The 15,822-nt window shown below is 35.4% G+C and overlaps 1 pseudogene across 1 annotated transcript; it reads left to right on the top strand.

Annotated features, from left to right (window-relative positions):
* Window positions 1-5,537: 5,537 nt before the first annotated feature.
* On the top strand, window positions 5,538-6,307 carry LOC111144579 (annotated as a pseudogene). Its single transcript, XR_002640413.1, has one exon. The product of XR_002640413.1 is annotated as a calcium uptake protein 2, mitochondrial pseudogene (transcript).
* Window positions 6,308-15,822: the final 9,515 nt, after the last annotated feature.

The following is a 15,822-nucleotide window of genomic DNA, read 5'->3' as shown; positions in this document are numbered from 1 at the left end:
AAGAGCCATAAACTCTTTTGTGATTCTTTGCCACACTGTGGTACCTAATCCAGATAATGTTCTTACCTCAACTCTCTTTAAGTTTATATTAAGGAGGAGACACTTACTATGCAGCCACATACCACAGGGATATTGTGATTGTCCTGTGCTATTTTCCAAGTCCTAAAAGCCAACTTGGACTCTGTAGCCTTTACTTAAGTCTCCACTCCTGTTCAGTATATTGATGATATTTTATCTTGTAGCCACACTAATCTGGGTGCTCTTATAGACCACTTCATTCTCCCAAAGACCCTAGCTGAATGAGGCCATAAAACATCCCAATTTAAATTTCAATGGGTGCAAACAACTCTTAACCTACTTAAGACACGCATATCTCAGAACATTCAGAATTCACACCAAGTGTTGAGGGATAGCTCAGTGGTAGAGCATTTGAGTGCAAAAGTTCATCCCTAAATGCGGTGAGACTCTTTGGGTGAGACTACTTTGTTCATCCCTCTCTCCAAAATAAAGAAAGCAGTTGCATAAGTATTTAAGGGTAACTGACTACTGCAAGCAATGGATGCCCATTTTTGCTGCCCTTAAGAAGCCTCTGTGTGCCCCCTCCCAGATACCACCTCCGAGCCCATTTTGTGGTCTTCAGAAGCATTAACCTCCTTTGAAGCTTTAAAATTAACACTGACCACACCTCAGCTCTTGGCTTACCTAATGTTGACAAACTTCTTCATTTATAGTATCATGAAAATAATACTGGTGTTGCAGGCTTCCTAGGACAACTTTTTGCCTCTCAGATATGGCCTGTGGCATCCTTCTCATGCCAGTAAGATCCCGTGGTACCAGCTACGGCCCCATGCTTACATGCAGTGGTACAGCTGCTACATTTATTGACCAAAGCAGTACTGACATGAGACTCCCCTGTTCACCTCTATGTTCCCTGTACCTTGTCTGTTCTCTTACAAGTTCACAAGACACAGGAGACTCTGCAGGGTGAAGGACGACCTATGAGCAAGTTCTTTTGACTAACCCTCCCATCATCTTCTGTCATTGTAACACTTAAAATCCAACTAGTTTACTGCTCTCCCCACGCCTCTGCACCAGGGATTTAGTACTGTGACTTTTCAGTAAGCAGAGCCTAGAATTTTAGGGGCATGTAAGAGATCTGCAAAGGGAGAAAAGAACCTGATTAGAATGAGGAAGTACAAACAGAAGGAACAAACTGATGCACATTTCCCCACAACCCACTTAACCAGTCTCTAATCCTAGGAATACATCAGTGCAACAAAATGGCTGCACCTCATTTATATGATGAAAGTGTTAATTCTCTTTTAATAGATATATGTTAGACACTATTTGTCCTGTTAGATTTACACAGAAGCACCATTTTTTTCATCATTGTTTATACAAGCTTCTCCTTGCTGGGCAATCAGTATCTAGGGCAAGACAGTTTCGGAGTACAACAGAGGCTAATTTTGGATAGTGGTATTGAACTCTTGTTCTATTATCATGGAAATATTTAAGATCTCCTTTTTCAATCCATGAGTTCCAATGCTTGGAAGTTAAGTCCTTCACACTGAAGAGAATTTGCAGAGATGGTATATAAGTGAATTTTCTATGATTTCTTATCTAATATGTGTACATGGTATGACTTTATGAACAGAGGAGCTAGGTTTGTGATTTGGCATTTAGAGTCGAGTATCTGGTAATGATTTTCCTCAGTATTGTCATTGGTTTGGAAATGACCTATTTAAGGTTTCTTGAACCACTTGTTGAAGCAAAGAAAGTGTTTTACTGTGTTGTTTCAGGTGGTTGATTTTAGTGATCAGGAGGAATATAGTTGCTAATCCTCTAAGGAAAAAGTTTATTTGAGAAAATTAAAATTACTTCCATGATGAGAGAAAACAATGGGAGACTAAAGCAAATTCTACATTAGACACTGGTGTACATATTCCTTAGCATTGAAAGTCTGGTTCACTCTGACTGTTAAATAAAAAGCAGGTAACTGAGGTTCCTGCTGGGTCATCAGAGGAATCTGACTGAAGTAGTTATTAACACCAAATATGCCTTGTAACCAAATTCATAAGTGAGAACGATGATCACAAACCATGCTTTCTTTCTTGATGTGATGTACATTTGGTATACATGAATTGCTTTTTCTATCTTTTTCTCCTTTCTCATTACTTTATTAATTAACATATATTGTATTGATCATATTTAAACTTCAGAATAGAGAAAGTAATTGTGGTATTGTAGCTAAATGAGAGGCATGGAAATTCACTTTCCAGCATTCCTTAGATCTCAAATGTGGGAAAGTAACTGAGGGTCTTTCAATCAAATGCACTTCCATGAGCCTTTGAATTGGCTCTGAACAGCATGAATAAAAGAAGCTTTAAGAGATATCAGCTTCTACTCCTGTATGAGAAAGAAGAGGCACCCTGACATCAGTTTTACAATAATTCTTGTTTTTTAATTGAAGTACAGTTGATGCACAATGTCACGTTGGCTGGTGTTGACTCAGTGAGTTACCTACTGCTTTTTAATGATTTTTTAATTTAGGTAGGCAGAATGATTTCTATTATTTGTAAAAACCCTGATCAGTATAGAATTAATGGCTAGTTTCTTAATGTTTCTCTACCCTACCTCACTTGAATGTAGACATGGTGATAATTAAGAACAGTTTTCATACAACACAGATTTGTAAGTAATTTTTCTTAGTCTTTAAAAAATTAACATAAATAAAGCATATACCAATACAAATTGTGTGTGTGTGTGTGTGTGTGTGTAATTAAAACAAAGGAAGAAGTAAAAAATGGTTCCTATTAACTCCATATAGGAATGAGTCATAGTGGGAGAGTACTCTTCAGCAATATATAATTTAGTTTATGCACAATCTAAATCTTGTTGTCACTCATTGTTCTTTTTCTCCTCATATATGATTTTATATTACTTTGATAGTATAACTCATTGTTTAAAACTCTGTTTATTGTAAGTCCTATCTAAGGAGATAGTGGCTAAAATAAAGGATGAAAAGATAATTTTAAAATGTTAATATAATTTTTTACTAGAAGTCAAAGGTTAATGGTTGATATTATTTTCATTCAAATTTCCTAATCATTAGAATGCCAAAACTGTTTTCTGGTTTTAGAGTTCTCTTACATTGCTTGTTTCCTTTGCTTATAGCAAAGTCATATACCATTGCCAATTTTTATATCATTTACACGTTGGCTTATTATTTCACTTGGAAAAAAAAGAGTAGTTGAAAGAATAATTCTTCATGTAGACATTTTTTAATGTTTTCATAATTCAGTAATCCTTCCAGCATGAAGATAACACTACAGAATCTATTAATTGTTTAGTGTTTAAATTTGTAACAATGTGATCTTTATATGTGATTTGCCTTCTATTTACTGTTATTCTATACTGCAATAGGATATCCTTTTTTAAAACGTATTGGCGTAAAAAATGTATCATTCTCATATCTTTCCTCAAATTATATATTTACATAATGAATAAAGTAGTGTAAACTCATGGCCAGCATGTGGTTAATGATGAATGCCAAAACATTTTCTCCCGAACATGTTCTTCATCATTCTTTTTTTCTCTCTATTTCATACTCTTTATAGTTTTCTCTAAAAATGTTTCTTTAACTTTTTGTTTTTGAAGTTTTCAATTTTTTTGGAAAGATTTTCTTTACTTATTTTAGAGAGAGAGTGTGTGTATGCATGGAAGCAGAGAGAGGAGCAGAGGGAGAGAGAAAGAGAGAATGCCAAGCAAACCCATTGAGCATGGAGATTTACTTGGGGCTCAAGCTCATGACTCTAGACAATGACCTGATCTGAAATCTAGAGTCAGACGCCTTGAGACTCCTGGGTGACTCAGTCAGTTGTGTCTGCCTTTAGCTCAGGTCATGATCCCAGGGTCCTAGAATCCAGTCCTGCTTCAGGCTCGTTGCTCAGTGGGGAGCCTGCTTCTCCCTCTGCCTGCCACTCCCCCTCTTTGTGCTCTCCCTTCTTCCCTCCCTCTCTCTCTGACAAATGAATAAATAAATCTTCAAAAACAAAAGGCAGATGCTTCACCCAGGCACCCCTGGAGTTTTCAATTTTTAGAACGCATTTTCATTTTTCTCCCTAAATCTTAACCTACTTAAAATTGTAAATACCTTGAAGATAAGCTTACTTATCTTTAGAACACTGTTTGTTAGGGCACCTCAGTGGCTCAGTTGGTTGAGTGCTAGACTCTTGGTTTTGGCTCAGGTCATGATCTCAGGGTTGTGAAATCAAGCCCAGGTCAGGCTCTGGGCTCAGTGGGGAATTTGCTTGAGATTCTCTCTCTCCCCCTCTCCCTTTGCCTGTCCCCCTGCTTCTGCATGTGCTCTCTCTCTAAAATAAAATAAATAAAATCTTTTTAAAAAAGAATTCCATTTTCTTATCATTGATAAATTCATGATTGTCAATGAATTAATGAATCTGAATAATTTTTAAAAACCTTTGTTACTAAATATTATGATATGTTCTAATTGCATTGGGATATCTCTGTTTCTTTCTTTTTTTTTTTAAGATTTTATTTATTTATTTGACACAAAGAGAGATCATAAGTAGGCAGAGGCAGGCAGAGAGAGAGGAGGAAGCAGGCTCCCCGCTGAGCAGAGAGCCTGATGCAGGGCTCGATCCCAGGACCCTGAGACCATGACCTGAGCTGAAGGCAGAGGCTTAACCCCCTGAGCCACCCAGGCTCCTTAATATTTCTGTTTCTTTTTTTTTTTTTTTTGTATCTGAGTAAATATTTTATTTCTACATAAGATATTGACATTTACACATTTAAAAGACAACTAATATACAGCTAACTGTAATAAAATACACAAGAAGCTTATGAGATATGAGAACACAGATAAGAAAACCCGAGAAGTTTTTAATTTAATTTGCCCTACTGGGAACATCAGGACTCCTGGACTTGATATTGACCTTATGTACCAAGTATTTTTTTCTGTAAGTACTAAGTTGACACCCTTCCAAAGAGCACGTGGTACTACTGTGTCTAAGAAATCAGTGAATAATTAGGTTTTCCGTCTTATCAAAGTACAAAGCATTGCTTCAATTCTAGGCCTTCTGACAGAATCCAGTATCTACTTTCACTAAGTTCTTTAACAAAATTTTATTAAGAAACTATTGATTCAGAAATACAAGGCATCTTTATATTACAAAGAAAATCAAGAAGACAAATTCTAGTATTTTAGACAAATTCCCAATTCTGACATCTGGTGCAATAGGATTCCCAGATTATCTTTTTCTAAAAGAGATTTCATCCAGCTTGTTTCCAGACTTCTTTTACTCCTTTAATGCTCTCTCTTTTTACACATTTCCAGTATTCTTGTACACTTTGTTGTTGTGGTACCCATAAACCTCGATGCATCCTGTTTTTTAAAACCCTGAGAAACTCTCCATGACTAAGACATTCATCACCATCCACATCAAAGATCTTGAAGACGGTGTCCAAAATATTGTTGGAGAGCTCCTGTCCTGTTGCTACTTTCACGGCCCTCTTCACTGGAACATGAAGGAGAATATTATATGACACCACGAGACTTCCTCTTTTCAGTAATGTTTGACCAAGTGGAACGTAAAACTTCAGTGAAGAAGCTGACAAAAAAGGATATCGAGGATATACTGGCAGGAATCCAACCAGCTCATTGTGGATCAACCTTTTTTAGAGACCTTGGTGATAAAGGACCAATTTCGTATACTGAGTATCTTTTCTTGCTTACAATTCTCCCTAAACCCCATACTGGGTTTCATGTTGCTTTTAAAATGCTGGATGCAGATGGTAATGAGATGGTTGAGAAAAAGGAATTTTTTAAGCTACAGAAGATCATAAGTAAACAAGATGATTTGAAGACGACAACAGCTAATGAAACAGAATGCCAGGAATCAACAGTGAAAGAACCTGAAATTACCACAACCCTTCAGATATATTTCTTTGGAAAAAGAGGAGAAAGAAAACTTCATTATAGGGAATTTCGAAGATTTATGGAGAATTTACAAACGGAGGTCCAAGAAATGGAATTCATTCAGTTTTCTAAAGGTTTGAGTTTCATGAGAAAAGAAGACTTTGCAGAGTGGCTGCTTTTTTTCACTAACACTGAAAATAAAGACATCTATTGAAAAAATGTAAGAGAGAAGTTGACAGCAGGAGAGAGCATTAGTTTGGATGAGTTCAAATCATTTTGTCATTTTACAACTCACTTGGAAGACTTTGCTATTGCTATGCAGATGTTCAGTTTAGCTCATCGTCCTGTCAGATTGGCGGAGTTTAATATTTCTGTTTCTTAATAGAAATTCCCAGAGCTCAAGAACAGGAGTGTAAGATCTGAAAGATCAGGTTTATATAAATCCTATTAATTTCTCTTTAACTTGTACGGTGCCTGAAAAATATTTGTCACATATTAGTTGATTGATAATTGTTATTAATTTATTGTTAATATATATTGGAAATGTTCGAACATTAACATGTAAATCTCTTAGATAAGTGCCCCTCAAATATTTCCAATGATGTGACTTTAACTGGAAAAAAGATAAAACAATATTCCTGTGCTCTGTTCTATTCCATTTGGAAAATTACCCTGAATATTCTTAATCTATTTTACAAATGCAAATATATTTTAATTTATATTTCTTGATATATTTGTTTCATTAATGAAAAAAAAATCTATTGTCCTAATCTGTGAAATTAAAAAAAAAAATCAGTGTTTCTAGTGTGCCATGCACACACTCACTGAGCGGACTCCATTGTGGTGCTTACCCATGTAGACCTTTGACTATGCTCCCATCTCTATTATCCACACTGAATAGATTAAAAACAAAACAAAACAAAAGAAAAAAAAACAACTCTTCTTTTCCTTAAGACTATTTCTTGAGTACTTTCTTACAGGCTATCTTGGTATTTAACATTACTCCATTTAAACATGAATAAATAGTGTTTATCCAATTTGCTGTGCTATGTATAACCTAAATTCACAAGTATAAATCTATTAGTGCCTACCTGCATTTTTATGTAAATTAGAATGCTATTCATTTCCAATCCTGTTTATCTTTTATAATGAGAAGGTTTTTTGTTTCTTGTTTGTTTGTTTAGCTGCCTTCCAAAAAATCTAAATATTTATTTGAATTTTGAATTAAATTAGTTGACCAATAACTAAGGTTCTTCTTCATTAAACAAGATATATTTTGTTATCATATGGTGGATTCCCTCACATTTCAAATGTTATGAATCTTCACTTTTCCTTAAATGGAAGAGTGGCTGATATTTCTTGTAAGAGAGTGGAAGAGAGAAAGACAGGAAGTTTTATTTTATTTTTGGAGTTGGATCACATTATCTTAACACTCATTTGTCATCCCAATGGCACAAAATACTTCAAAATGTGATTTGGGCAATAATTATATTTGGTAGTTCACCTAAATCAATATGTTTCTCTGTACTTATAAACTGAGAAAAGGAGAGAGACTTTGAATTTCTAGAGTCTAGCATAGTATCAGACATTTGTAGTTCTATAATAAATGGTTTTTCATAAACTGAAGGAAGAAATTTATTTCTGTAGGGTTGCAAATTCATTCATGTGACCATTTGCCTTCCCAGAGAAAATTTAGCTTTTTTTATGTCTTATCTCATCTTCTTGATGGTCCATTCATTTGGCCATTTGGCAAATATTTATTTGTGGAACTCTACAGTATGCCAGGCATTTCTATTCTATAGCAGAGAAAGGCAATACATGGGGGAAATAACAGAGAAATATGAGTATTTGAGACTGAGATAAGTACCGAAGACAAAATAAATTTGGAGAAAGTAAGTGTTGAAGAAAGCATCTATTTGGAGTGGCCAGAAAAGACCTCACTGTTATTTAAATTACAACCAAGAGGAAGTGAGTGAATGAGTCAAGAGAGAGAATTCTAAGTAGTCAAAGGACAAGAGTAGAGAACTTGTAAAGAATTATATGGAGCAAGTTCAAGAAAAACCGGTGAGACATGGGGCTGGAATGAAGTAGGAAATGGGAAAAAAGTCAAATAACAAGGCACAATACCTTATGAAATCTTTGAGTTCATTGTACGGAATTTGGCATTTATTCTGAATGATATAAGAAGCTCCTGGGATTGAACAGAAAAGTGGCCTGATCTGATTTAGATTTCTTTTTTGAGGTTTATTGAAGTATAATTCACTAATTAAAAAATTGTATAAATGTAAGCTGTACACGTGATGTGTTGGCATGCATATAAATTGTGAAATGATGACCACAATCAAGTTAACACTTTCACTGTCTCACATGGTTACAATGTGTGTGTGTGTGGTGAGAACTCTAAAATCAGGTCTCTTAGAAAATTTCAAGTATGCAATTCCATATTATTAACTGCATTTATCATGCTGTGCGTTATCTCCAAAACTTACACATCACATAACTGAAACTTCGTACCCTTTGTGAACATCTCCTCATTTCCTTACCTCTTACCCCAGCCAACCTGCATTCTACTCTGCTTGAATAAGTAAGACATTATTTAGATTTCACATATAAACAGGATTGTGCAATATTTGTCTTTTAAATTGGGCTTCCGATTTAAATGAACAGAATTACTTTAACTTTTCTGATGAAAATATCTGGAAGATTCCTGGGCATCTGGGTGGCTCAGAGGGTCTTCTGTCCCTCTCCCTGCTTGTTCTCTCTCTATCAAAAAAATAAATAAAATCTTTAAAAAATTGAAAAGAAAATAGAGCTGAGAGAACTAAAAATAAGATTTGTTGGCATAGGATTTGAGTGAATATGTATGTGTAATGTATATATGTAGGTGTTTATCATGCATATATCTTAAAGTATTAATGAATTTTCCTAATTTTACTTTTTCCAAGTGGAATACTTTAGGCTTTGCTTTCTATATATGTAACTTCGTGTAATATTTTATTTTGAAAGTTTATCTGAAATTAAATAATTTCTTCAAATGTCACAGCCAAGTCATAAGGTCATGGAGTTGATCATTTTAAAGTATATTTATTCACTTTTTGCAGAAACCAAGAGAAAATTACTCTCTGCACTGCGAAAAATAAAACTGATTTATTCATTTACTTGCTCCTATTTCTTCTTTTTTGATGATATTAAATTCCTAATAAGAGCCATATTTACATTCATACAGACATACATGTAAGGGTATAATATTCTGAGTATAGCTTCCAATGAATATATATTTGAATACTGATACAAAGGAAACAGTGTCATTTTGATTATCAATAAGTCAGGAGCTAATATTTTAGAACACTTACACACATTTTTATTTATATTCAAAGTTAAGATCACATGATTGTTGTAAGATAATCATAGTTAAAGTGATTTAAAATTCAAGAAGCACACTGATTAAATTGCATACAAAGAAATCAACAAAAAATCATATTCTAATTTAAATAAAAGTATGAAGCTTCTGAAAGGAAAGGGAAACTTTTCTATGAAGAACTAAAACTATCACAGAGGTAAAGAGGCACGTGTCTAACTTTTTTTTTAAGGTTTTATTTATTTATTTGACACAGAGAGAAAGAACACAAGTAGGCAAAGAGGCAGGCAGAGAAAGAGGGGAAGCAGGCTCCCCGCTGAGCAGAGAGCCCGATGCGGGGCTCCATCCCAGGACCCTGAGATCATGACCTGAGCCGAAGGCAGAGGCTTAACCCATTGAGCCACCCAGGGGCCCCGCACGTGTCTAACTTTAATGAATTGGTAATTTGATATGTAAGAAAACTCCAAATACAGCAAAAAACCCAACCCTGTTATAGTGTGTTTGATGGTGACAGTTCCACATTCATTGTCATTGACTTCTCTGAAAAATATCACTGTAAGGGACAGTGAGTTTTTCTTAGAATATGAGATGAATTGGAAAAGGAATAAGCTGTCATGATGTCTCTGATGAACTTTGAGTCCAGGAAGACAGAGATCCTGAGATCTAATGACTCAAGGAACTGGTGGATCAAAATTTTGGAGGTGGAAAGTTTAACCGGCATCTGAGGGCAAAGCTACACCAACGCCAATGATATGGTGAACCATCAAAGGACATTTTTCTCACTGGGGGTACTTTTCCAAAATGCAGTTTGGTTGGCCCTATGCCCTAGGAGAACTTTGAGGCTAGTGGTCCTAATATAACATTGTGAGAGACATTGCTTTAAGAGCTCTTTTCCTTTTTCCATTCCATTTTCCTCAAGAAATAGTGACTATACATGAGGTTTAAATTCATTTTTAAGAATATATCCAATTTAAATCCAGGGAAATGAGTGACTTATTGCACCGATGATCAAGAAGTAATTTTATGTTCTACAAATTTAGGACATTTGTGGTATGTGTTACACCCATTCTTTCGCATTAAAATTTCTGTTGTTTTTACTGTACTGTTCAAATAAAACTTTTTTTAAAAATTTGTGTGTGTGCGTGTGTTCCAAAATTCATTGTTTATGCACCACACCCAGTGCTCCATGCAATATGTGCCCTCCTTAATACCCAGCACCAGGCCCTCCACACCCCACACCCCCCTCCCCTCCAAAACCCTCAGCTTGTTTCTCAGAGTCCACAGTCTCTCATGGTTTGTCTCCCCCTCCAATTTCCCCCAACTCACTTCTCCTCTCCATCTCCCAATGTCCTCCATGTTATTCCTTATGCTCTGCAAGTAAGTGAAACCATATGATAATTGACTCTCTCTGCTTGACTTATTTCACTCAGCACAATCTCCTCCAGTCCTATCCATGTTGATACAAAAGTTGGGTATTCATCCTTTCTGATGGAGGCATAATTCTCCATTGCATATATGGACCATATCTTCTTTATCTATTCGTCCATTGAAGGGCATCTTGGTTCTTTCCACAGTTTGGCAACTGTGGCCATTGCTGCTATGAACATTGGGGTACAGATGGCCCTTCTTTTCACTACACTGTATCTTTGGGGTAAATACTCAGTAGTGCAATTGTAGGGTGATAGGGTAGCTCTATTTTTAATTTTTTGAGGAATCTCCACACCGTTTTCCAAAGTGGCTGCGCCAACTTGCATTCCCACCAACAGTGTAAGAGGGTTACCTTTCTCCACATCCTCTCCAATACTTGTTTACTGTCCTGTTGATTTTGGCCACTCGAACTGGTGTAAGGTGGTATTTCAATGTGGTTTTGATTTGAATCTAATGATGATGAACATTTTCTCATGTGTCTGTTAGCCATTTGTATGTCTTAATTGGAGAAGTGTCTATTCATGTCTTCTGCCCATTTTTTGCCATGATTATCTGTTATGTGTGTGTTGAGTTTGAGGAGTTCTTTATAGATCTTGGACATCAGCCCTTTGTCTGTAGTGTCATTTGCGAATATCTTCTCCCATTCCATGCGTTGCTTCTTTGTTTTGTTGACTGTTTCCTTTGCTGTGCAGAAGCTTTTGATCTTGATGAAGTCTCAAAAGTTCATTTTTGCTTTTCTTTCCTTTGCCTTTGGGGACACGTCTTGAAAGAAGTTGCTGTGGCCGATGTCAAAGAGGTTACTGCCTATTTTCTCCTCTATGATTTTAATAGATTCCTGCCTCAGGTTGAGGTGTTTTACCCATTTTGGGTATATCTTTGTGTATGGTGTAAGAGAATGGTTGTTTCATTCTTTTGCATATAGCTGTCCAGTTTAATACAACTTTTTTTGATGTGGTCTTTTTGAAAGATATTTTCTCTTTTATTTAATGTACACTTCATAAAAGGCATACACATTTCTCTTTGGCCTACCCTTTATCTTCTTGCTCAATTCATTTCAAAAAAGAATGTGAAATAAATTATGTAGTATTTTTCCATTTATTCTTACACTTTCTCAAATGCCTTGCACAGGGAGCTTAGAAAACAGTTAAATATATATTGAATTGATTATTTGTGAGGATTACAATAAAGAGGCAGATTGGGCTGAGAAACCTATTAAAACAGAGGAGCCATGTTTTTGAAACATTAGTGTTTACTATAACACATAGTGTTATAAAAATAATGGCAGTTGGCCATTATTAGGTCCCAAACACTTCAAATGTCGTATTTCTAAAGGAAAAAAAAGAAGTTTTTCTATTAGTTAAATAATAAGGTTAATATTATTTTAATAATTATCACTAGAAGATATCTATAGCAATAATGATTCAAATATATAAGATTTTATATTTAAGGATTCAAATACTTAAATTATTAATTTAATGATTACCAATATATAAATGATTAATTTAATGATTGATGGTCAAATATTTAAACTTACGTTGATTGAAATTTTAAACAAAATCTAAACAGAGCAAACCCTAATAAGGTCTCATCTATGGCTTCCTCATTTAAAATTTTAAAAATATATAAGAGATATATAAACCTTTCTCAGTTCTTCAGAACTTTGTATAAGAGTTTCTTTTTCTTTTTATTTATTTTTTAAAAGATTTTGTTTATTTATTTGAGAGAGAGACACATAGCAAGAGAGGGACAGAAACAGGGGGAGTGGGAGAGAGAGAAGTAGGCTTCCCGCTGAGCAAGGAGCCTGATGCTGGGCTAGATCCCAGGACCCTGGGATCATGACCTGAGCCCAAGGCAGATGCTTAATGATTTAACCATCCAGGCATCCCTGTATAAGGTTTTCTTAATGCCAAGAAAGTTAGTGAAATTTTGGAAAGACATTAAAGAAATAGCATGACTAACCACAATTGCCTTTTTTTTTTTAAAAGATTTTATTTATTTATTTGACAGACAGAAATCACAAGTAGGCAGAGAGGCAGGCAGAGAGAGAGGAGGAAGCAGGCTCCCCGCTGAGCAGAGAGCCCGATGTGGGGCTCGATCCCAGGACCCTGGGATCATGACCCGAGCCGAAGGCAGAGGCTTTAAACCACTAAGCCACCCAGGCGCCCCACAATTGCCTTTTTAATAAGTTCCTTTAGCACTGAATTATACGTATGTCCCATAAATGTGATGATCTTAAGGATACGTTTGTTTTAAAATTAATTATTTAATAAAATTAGAAAAAATATTAATATGCATTTCAAAAAATTTCCATTTTATTATAAATTTAAAAATTGTTTTATGTTAATGTATACTTGCAGGGGAAAATATTGAAAATGGTCTATGGAATGCAATCTTTTAAGGCTCAGTAATTATAGTAAAATGTGGGTGGTTTTAGCATTTCTCCAAAACAATTTAATACTTTTCCAGCACAGGAACTGCCATTAGTAAGGACTGTTCTAAAAAAATGTATTCTTGTTTTACTCCTTTTGAAAAGATTAATTCTAATTTCTGCCTAAGTATATTTTATCAAGTCTCGTATATATCTCAATTAATGAAACTGTGAAAAAGTAAAAAAATGTGTATCTTATCATTAGAATCCGTAGAATCTTTAATTTTGAAGTAATCATACAATAGTAAAATAATCATCATGCTTATAATTATAAGATAATATCATAGTGGTGATTTAGGTGTTAATCATAAATCTTTCAAAATGCAATACACAATTGATATAAATTCATTATTCTGTGATCGAATCCTAAAATCTAGTCCCAATCATAAATCCTAATTTGAATCCTAATTTAAGCAGTGGGAAAAGAGCTTAAATTACACAGTCGGCTGATTTTGTAATTTTTAATTATTTTACTTGTTAAAAGTTAAATCAACTTCTATCAGGCATTTTAAATTACTTTATATTGTTAAAATAGCTAAATTAAAATTTAAGGGAAAAAAAACCAGAGCTACAATAGAGATGAACACAGAGTTACAATAATGGAATAAAACAAAACAGTTTAGGCTCTTTAGGAGGAGAGTAAGGTACCTGAAAGTTACCAAAATAGCCATTTATGTTATCTCCCTTTTATGGCCTATAGAAATAAATTCCAAGGTGAGTGACAAAGAGCTCCTGTATTAAGCAGCTTGGATTATACAACAGGAATTGTTGCTACTGGTGTTATTACACGTGGTGATATAAATCACACACAAGGTGGCTATGTGGCAGGGTGAAAAGTTTTTGAGCTTTTGAAGCAAAATAGTACTGGCTTTAAGATCTAGCACTGTACTGTATCAATTAGACAGTTTCTGAGACACCATTTAAACTCTCTGTGTTTTAGATTTCATTATGCTTGGGGAAGAGGGATCATCTCTTCTTTGGAGGGCTCTTGTAAGATGAGGAATAATTTAATACTCCTGGGAATCTAGCAGATTAGCATTTGGAAATGAACACTTCACAGAACAAATTGTACCATGGAGGGCCATAGGCTTGGGAGGAATCAAGAAAACTTTTGTGGAGGAATTTGTTCTTTAGAAGGGACTTGAATGATAATTTTTGTCAGAGAAACAGCTGCATATATCTTGTGTGGAAAGCATGACAAAAGGCAATGTTGTGCTATGAGCAAAGTGGCTGGAGTGTTGGTATCGGCAGGGAATATGAAGTGCACGGAACTTGGATGTGATACAGTGCATCTGGTCCCTTCTCACTGCCTCCTTTGCCTCCACCTGTCTCTCTCTTGGAGCATTGCAAAAGCAGCTTACCTGTTTTTGTTTCTACCCTTAGGTTCCTTCCAACTATTTTTTTAAAGATTACTTATTTATTCATTTATTTGAGAGAGCACAAGCAGGGGGAGTGGCAGAGGGAGAGGGGAAGCAAGCTCCCCGCTGAGCATGGAGCCCCATGTGGGGGTTGATCCCAGCACTCTGGGATCATGACCTGACCGGAAGACAGACACTTAACTGAGTGAGCCACCCAGGCCCCCAGCTCCAATTTCTTGACATTCATTTGCTACATTATTTTAATTTTAAGAGAATATTGCTAAATATTGTATAAATTATGAGTGGAGTTAAGAGAAACATGCAGTATTTCTGTACTTCTGTTTTATCAGTCAGAAAATATATGTGGCCCATTTTAAGATCCATTTTTATTCTAAGTTGACATCTATTAGTGAGGAAACCAACTAAATAAAGTAAATTAGAAAAAGGAAAATGCTATTAAGAAAATCATAAAGGAGGAGGCACCTGGCTGGCATAGCCAGAAGAGCATGTGACTCTTGATCTCAGGGTCATGAGTTTGAGCCCCACCTTGGGTGTAGAGATGACTTAAATAAATAAAACTTAAAAAAAATTGTAAATTTAAAAAATGTATTTACAGTACTGTATTGGTTGAAAAAATATGCAAATGAGTGGACCCTCTCAGTTCAAACAGGTGTTGTTCAAGGGTCAACTATAGCTTTTGCCTTTCACTCTTCACAAAAGATCTACAAATGATGGACAAATGATCCCAGGAGTTTTACATGGACGGTTCCATGTTTCATTGTTTTATTCTTTGTTAAAAGATAAAACAATAACCAGTAATTTTCCAGTGCTTTCAATAATCAAATGTATTTTTAATAACTCAGAATTTATTTAATGAAATGGAGAAGATTTGTCCTGAAGTCTTAAAAATGAGATTTTCAACACAGATGGCAATGCTGTAGTTTGAATGAAATAGCAGTATCAGTCCCATTGTGCTGGCTAATTTTCCCTGCAACGCTGCATAGCTTAGATTTGCTTAAACATTTATAACACCCATTGTTTTATTTCGTTTGGACTGCTGTAACAGAAGATAATTTACTAATAGCTTAAACAATAAAGACATTTCTCACAGTTCTGAGGCTGAGAGCGCTAAGATCAAGATGGCAGCAAGCCTGGTGTCTGATGATGCCATGATCACAGGTGGCTGTGTAGGGTGCTACATGGCAGAGAAACAAGGAGCAAGCTCATTGGTCTGTGCTTACAAGGGCACTAATCCCATCTTGAGGACCCAATTTATGACCACATCTAAACCTATTTGTCTTTCAAAGGCCGC

This window comes from Enhydra lutris, unplaced genomic scaffold, assembly GCF_002288905.1.
Source record: "Enhydra lutris kenyoni isolate GAN:26980312 unplaced genomic scaffold, ASM228890v2 scaffoldscaffold11, whole genome shotgun sequence".
Lineage (NCBI taxonomy): Eukaryota > Metazoa > Chordata > Mammalia > Carnivora > Mustelidae > Enhydra > Enhydra lutris.
Note: the sequence above shows the minus strand (reverse complement) of the source record. Positions and strands in the feature narration are given on the sequence as shown.